We start from the raw sequence: 6,666 nt of genomic DNA, 5'->3' as shown, positions 1-6,666 counted from the left end.
GTGTGTAACTGCTTGGTGGTGTTTGGTGAGGAGGGAGGTTTGTATCAGGGCAGATTGGTGTTTGCATACCTAGTAGTGAATTGTTCTTTTCTTGTCCTCTGTGTCTGTCATTTTTTGGGTCTGGAAAGCAGGTGAGCAGAGGGACAGCTGAACAACCACCAGCCATAGCAGCAGAAAGCACATGAATCCAAAAGTCATTTATCTTGCTTCTCCAAAAATATTGCCCTCCCCTCAAACTGAGAGGATCCCTGCAGGCTGGGCTTTGCCATCCATGTCTGGGAATGGCTGGGCTGGCTTCAGCGCTCCCCTCCACAGGGGTAGGGATGCAGGGCATCTCCAGACACTGCAGGGCTTGATATCCAGCACAGCTCTTGGGGCTCAAGGTGTCCCAGAAATGTACTTAGGGATTAAAGTGCTCCCACACCCATCCTAACCAGCAGCAGCATTGTGTCCCAAGGGCACCATTGGCCACATCGCTATGCTAGCAGCACTTCACCCTGTTTGGGGCTCTATATTTATTCCCTGACTGGGTATTACCTGTAGTGAAATCCATAATTACCAAGGAAAAAAGAAAAAGGGTATCAAGTGCAGCATGCAAAAAAAAAAAGCAACCAAAACCCACAAAACCCCAGATGGCTTTGGTCACTCTGGCTGAGAGATGCACTTTTTCTTCCAATAAAAGCCCAAACTGAAATCCCATCTGCTGTACAGGAGCCATCTGCATAATTCAGATGTGCGAAAAACAATCAGCCTCTTATTTCCCTTCCCCAGCCTCCCATCTCATCATCTTGTTTCCCTGGGGTGCTTCAGCCCTCTGTTATTTAAGCCTGGAGTGATGGGGAATGCAGTGAGTTGCCCATTCCAGCCCCAGGAGACAGGATCCTGGGGGAGGCTCAGCTTTTTGCAATCAGGATGATTAATTGTAGACTCATACAAAAACCTGAGAGAGAGAAAAAGAAAAAAAAGCCTTTTTGTGGGTTCCTTAGTAGAACATGCAGGGATAGGGGCAGTCTTCCTGTTATGTTTTGTTTTGTTTTTGTTTGGTATCATCTGTTTATTCCCTTGATACTTCAAGAATAAGTGATACAAAGCCCTCTACCATTTGGGAAGTAGATCTGCACCTTCTCAAGGTGAGTGCCTTTTGCTGGTACCTTGTATCTGGCTTGGTGATGCTGAGTGTTTCTTGGCAAAAATGAAGTTGCTGCAGTAGACGGGGCAGGCATTGGGTCTAACAGTGATGTAGGGGTGGTCTCTTTGTGTTCTGTGCATGCCTGATTTGCCAGGCTTGCTTGGTAAGGGACACAAATTCTATGAATGCCAGTGGTGCCTGCAGCAGCTTCCCCAGCGCTCTGGCTGCAGATGTCTTGCCTCACTCTGTTGAATTCCCTGGAATCCCACATCCTGGGTCCTGGGAAGCCTTCCTGTGGGCTCTGTGCTTGGAAATCCTCAGTGCTTTGGTGCCTCCAGGCGATGGTTTGCATTGGTGGAAACTCGAGATGATGTAGTCCCCTTCTCCAGTGATTGTAGAATGGTTTAGGTTGGAGGAGGTCTTGAAGATCATCTGGTTCCAACTCATGCTGTGGACAGGGTTGCTCCCCACTGGATCAGACTGCCCAGGGCCCTACTAACCTGATCTTGAGCACCTGAAGGGACGGGGCACCCACAGCTGTGGGCAGCTTGTGCCAATGCCCTGATCAGCAGCCCTGATTCAAGAGCATTTTCCCCCTTTCTGTGAGCAGAATCAGGGCAGTGCCAGCAGCTGTCCCACAGTGAGATGGTATTGCTTCCCCTGATGGAGGCATGGAGGGAGGAAGCAAGAGGCAAGCAGCTGGGAGATGAGGAAATGAGGAGTGCTGAGGCCATGGGAAAGTCCAACTCAGCTGCCATTTTCTGAAGAGAAATTCTGTTTGTTTGGTTTTTTTTTAATTATTTTTTATTTTTTTTTGCACTGTAATTGAAGGTGGAAGTGAAAGGCGGAAGGAAACGGCTGGTGGTGTGGAGAAACACAACTGCTGTAGGGAAGTGCTGGCTGAAGGGCACAGAGCTGCACCAGACAGGGAAATGGAGGAATGTCCCAAGCCTGGGCTGCAGTGGGATGGGAGCTGGAGGTCCCTTCTGCACCCATTTCCAGGTAGCACTGGAGTGGGAAGAAAAGGGTTAAGGCAATTTCTGTATGTTCCAGTGCGGGAATGCTGCTGGCAGCATCCTGGGCATTGCAACCAGTGCCATGGGCAAGCAACCACTAAGATTGATCTTCTGGGGTATGCAGCCCATGGGCGTGCTGCACTGCATTGCTGAGTTCTTACAGCTGGAGCATTTCCACCCCAAAACCCAGTGTTTGTAGGTGCATGCAGCTATAGTAGGCAAGGCTGTTCTGCATCATAGCTCCTTCCAGGGCTGGGGCATCCCAGCAAGGAGACAAAATGAGAGCAAGTATGTGCCTTCTCAAGGAGATTTCAGTCTAAAAGGGAAGAAAGTAAATAAGAGTGTGTTTTCCTATTGAATATTTTCAGGACTGCACAGACTCCCTTGTTTACTTTTCTATAATACTAACTCTTTCACTTGCAATGGCTCCAGTTCAACAAAGTAACTGATTGCACACTGAACGGGCAAACATAGCTTTTAAGTGCATGCTCTGCAGGGTGCTGACTTCTTGTGGGTGCTCAGCCCTCACGCTGATGTGCAGTGGGCAAATTCCATCTGCTGGGAACAGTGATGTGGGCGCCCCAGCAGGGATGGGCAGCGGCGTCACTGAGGGGGTGGAAACTTTACACTGAATGTGAAATGGTTCATTTTGGGGAGCTTAGTGCAGTGGGTTTGTGCATTTATATCCTAAGACAAGAACCAGAGCTGCTTTCCTTCTAGAAAATTCAGACTTTTCCAGTGGCTTTCTGCAAAGATATTTATTTTATGAAAAGCAATGCTGTGCTCTGTCTCAGGGGTGCTGCAGTGGAAAACATGTGCTCCTCTGTCAGCACGGAAATTTGGGAGCGCTGAGAGCCAACCCGCCCCATGCTGGAATTTGGGTGGTCGGGGTTGGGGGGGGGGGAGGTGGGTGTGCACCCACCTGGGTGTGAAAGGACAAGGCCTGCACCGTGTCAGAGGGCAGGCAGAGTGAGCAGGGGATGAATGCAGCCATGCTCTGCATCCAGATGTGCTGCGGGATGACCTCTCCAAGGCAGAGCCGAGGGCAGGGCTGAGCCACCCACATGCCATTGCTGTTAGAAACCTGTTCCTGCTCTGCTGCTGTCCCATTGCTTGACATGGTTTATGGGAAGTCATCACACCTGCGAGCTGTGGTCTCAGGAGAAGTGCAAAGAAAAACTCGTGTGATGTCAGTGCAGGGGAAGGATGGGCTTGAGGGAGACGTGGGAATCAAGGCAGCCAGCTGCAGCTCCAGCAGCTCGTGGGTTGTCTCTGAGCCCTTTTTGGTGACACACCAGAGAGACTTTGCAGAAACCTGTAACTTCCTGGCAGACAAATGTTCTTTCCAATGATTAGCGATGCCTTTCTGTTTTGTAATGTTCTTTTGAGTGAGCAGTTTGCAGGAGTCCAGAACTGCTCCTACGAAAGGTCACTTGGCAAAATGCAGAGTGGCATCAAGTGCCACTGAGAGCATGGAGGTCCTCCTGCTGGGGTTTCCCCAGGGAGAAGCTCAGCACCTCCTGGAAAGGGAAACAGTAGGAAAGATTGGTTTGCTGGATGCTGCCATTGAAGGAAGTTTTTGAGAGCTGTCATGAGCAAACCCGTACCCCTGACTCGTTGGCAGTTTTTTTCAGAGGTTGGTTTTCTGCTGGGCTCTGAGCTTGCAGCCCATCTCCTCTTTCATTCACACCCTTTCCAAAGGGATTTTCTGTGCTTCTGTTTTTTCCATGCACTACTTGTGCATCAAGCTCTAGTGGCTGTGACAAACGTAAACCTGGTTGAATTGTAACTGCTCCTTTGGGAAGAGAATCAAGATCTCCTGTTTGGAAATCAGTTGCGCAGAACCTGTTGGCCCTCAGAGGGCACTCACCAAATTTTTGGTTTTATGAAGCCAGACAGATGAATTCAGAACTTGCACCAGTGCTTCTGTGCAGCAGTTTGAGCATTCTGCCTTTGGCTCAAAGGTTATACAAAGAGGATGGGTGCCCCATTTCAGTGTCTAAGGGAAAAACCATACATCCTCCAATACTACTCTGCTATTCTTGTTCACAGTGCTCTTAGAGCTGCCAACCAGAGGATAGATCCGTGGAGAGGTGAGGTGGCACTGTGCCTGCAGCCATGTACCTTATCCTTAAAACTGACTTTATAACACCATTCTGAGGGCCTCTGGTTGGTGCAAGCTGTAAGCTTTTTGATCTCTCTAGCCAGAACGGCATGCGTGGTTCTAGCAGTTGCCCATTGCTTTGGGTGTGGGATACAGGGTGGTGGCCTCCAACTTGGGGCTGTCTCACATGGGCGTCCTGCATCATCTAGCTCAGTCTGTTCCTACAGCTGGGCAGGTAAAAGATCATCATCTCTCCAATCATGCAGACAGCAAACTACTCGGATAGAAATACTTACAGACTTGTCCCTGACTGCGGGGCATCCATTCCTGCACTCCAGCTGGAGGTACCTGATTGTGCAACACTTGTTCCCATGGGTGACGGGAACACACCCCACTGATTGCCCACGGATGTGGACTGGCACCAGCAAGTGATTAAACCAGCAAATATGGCTGGTTCCCTTCCTTAGCTTGTAACTAAAGAGCAGGAAAAAGTGAAATAAACAAAGCGAAGCTGCAGAGCAGTCACGCAAGGCAAAGGGAACCAAGGAGCATCAGCAGAAAGTGCTCTGGGAGCACCATCTGTGAGCACTCCAGGGTCAGGAAATGCTGCTCCTGATGGGGTTCATGGTACGAGCGTGCATGGCCGGAAACAGACTAGGGGTGAGGCGATGCAGTTGTGCCTTTCATTTGCTCAGCATCTTTTTTTTGGGGTTTTTTTTTTTTTCCCTTTTTACATAAATCCAGCAAACGGGGAACTTAAAGTCGCATTTCTCATAGAAGGTTTTTGACTGCAGAATTGTTTGTGGATTTTCTTCTGTAGGGTTGCTTTTAGCTCATATCCTTGCTGCTGTTATCCTGAAGTGTAAGGAAATGGTGGCAAGTGGCTGTGGCAGAGCCCCAGCCCAGGGACGGGGCACCCCTCCAGGATGGGGGTGCATTGCACCATGAGCTCACATATAGGGTCCTGCGGGCTGCTGTACTGACATACACACAGGAACATACCCTTTCTCCAGAAATAACCAGAAAACCAGACAGTCTCGGGGCTGTCTGATTGCCTTTACAGTTACTGTCTGGTTACCTTTACCCTGTGCACCTTTACAGCAAGAGGTGCAGCTTCTGTTTCATCTTAGCAGCTCCTGAAGCAATTCCATTGCCTCATTGTTTACTAGGTTTCCTGCTCCCCTGAGCTGCTGGTCGGGAAGCTGTTTGCCTGCTCTTCCTTTGTCTGTCCCCAAGAGATGGCACTGAGGGTCAGAATGGGTCAGGATGCCATGTGCCCACCGTGTAAAAGCCTTGATGAGAGAAAGGAGGTGCTGAGATCCTTCAGAAAGCTGTGGGTGGATGTGTTCAGAGGATCAAAGTGCTGCCTTTATCTGGGCTCTGCTTTCTGCTCTTACTTTAATATGACATTTAGGGGACAATTGCAGGACACAGTTTGGTCATGCGCATGGGGAGCATGGATTGCTGGGGTGCTTGGGGCTGGTGGCAGGGGGGAATGCTCTGCTGAAGTGCTGATGTATTTCTGCACTCCCAACCTGGGGATGCTCAGGGGCACTGGGGAGCACAATGAGTAATGCACCGAGTAGGTGGTCCCAGGCCTGCTGCCCAAACGTTCCTCTGAGCTACTACATTTGGATACCACGAGCAAAGTGACTTCACCTTCCTGTTTAGAAACAGCCCCCGAAGCTGCAGCCCCATTGCTGACGCTCACCCCACAGCAAACCTTCTCCTCCTGCAGCACGAGGGCTGCGAAGCTGTGCTGCTCCTGCTTAATTGTAACCAGATTCCCCAAGAAATGTCTGCTGCAGTATTTATAAATACCGCAGCCAGCAGCTGCTAATGCCAAACAGGAAATTTTAAGCTGAACAAACTTTTCCACGTTTCTAAGTGGGAAAAGTAAACTGTAGCTAAGACCTTTTTTTTTTTCTTTTTTTTTTTTTTTAATGGAAAAAAAAGTCTAAATAGCAACAGGCTTCCATATCCTCAGAAAGGTTCATGATTCTTGAAGTCTCTGTGCTTTGCAGGTAGCCCTTCCTATAAGCAGTGTCTGCAGAGTGATACAGAAGATGGCTAATTTATTGACTTATCTTAAAAGCAGGCCTCAACACAAAACACAAGCCATTGTGCTGTATGGTGTGGCAGTCCAGATAGTGATACAGCCTATAAATTAGGGCTGTTTGGGGCCAGAAATGGGCTGTTGGGAAGCTTTTGTAGCAGTATGTGTTGTACGCGTTCTCGTGGTAGCATCCCATCTCAGTGGATTAGTGTTCTGAGCTATTAATATAATTGTTAGTGAAAATAATGAAGAATTTGAGTGGAAAATGATGAGTTAGGGATGAAGCCTGTGTGAGCAACAGCCACCAGAAGGAAATCAGCCCTTGGTATCTGGCATTTTGTGTTTTGAGCTCTTTTCCCCT

The 6,666-nt window shown here is 49.0% G+C and overlaps 1 long non-coding RNA gene across 1 annotated transcript in view; it reads left to right on the top strand.

Moving 5' to 3' along the window:
- The first annotated feature begins 874 nt into the window (after positions 1–874).
- Positions 875–6,666, top strand: part of LOC128084107 (uncharacterized) — a 31,666-nt gene continuing 25,874 nt past the window's right edge. The window contains exon 1 of the long non-coding RNA XR_008208338.1: positions 875–1,130. This is a non-coding gene — a long non-coding RNA (uncharacterized LOC128084107). The remainder of the gene's footprint in view (positions 1,131–6,666) is intronic.

The sequence above is a fragment of the Tympanuchus pallidicinctus genome, unplaced genomic scaffold (genome assembly GCF_026119805.1).
Source record: "Tympanuchus pallidicinctus isolate F22 unplaced genomic scaffold, pur_lepc_1.0 scaffold25, whole genome shotgun sequence".
Taxonomy (NCBI): Eukaryota; Metazoa; Chordata; class Aves; order Galliformes; family Phasianidae; genus Tympanuchus; species Tympanuchus pallidicinctus.
This window is presented reverse-complemented; position numbering and strand designations above follow the sequence as displayed.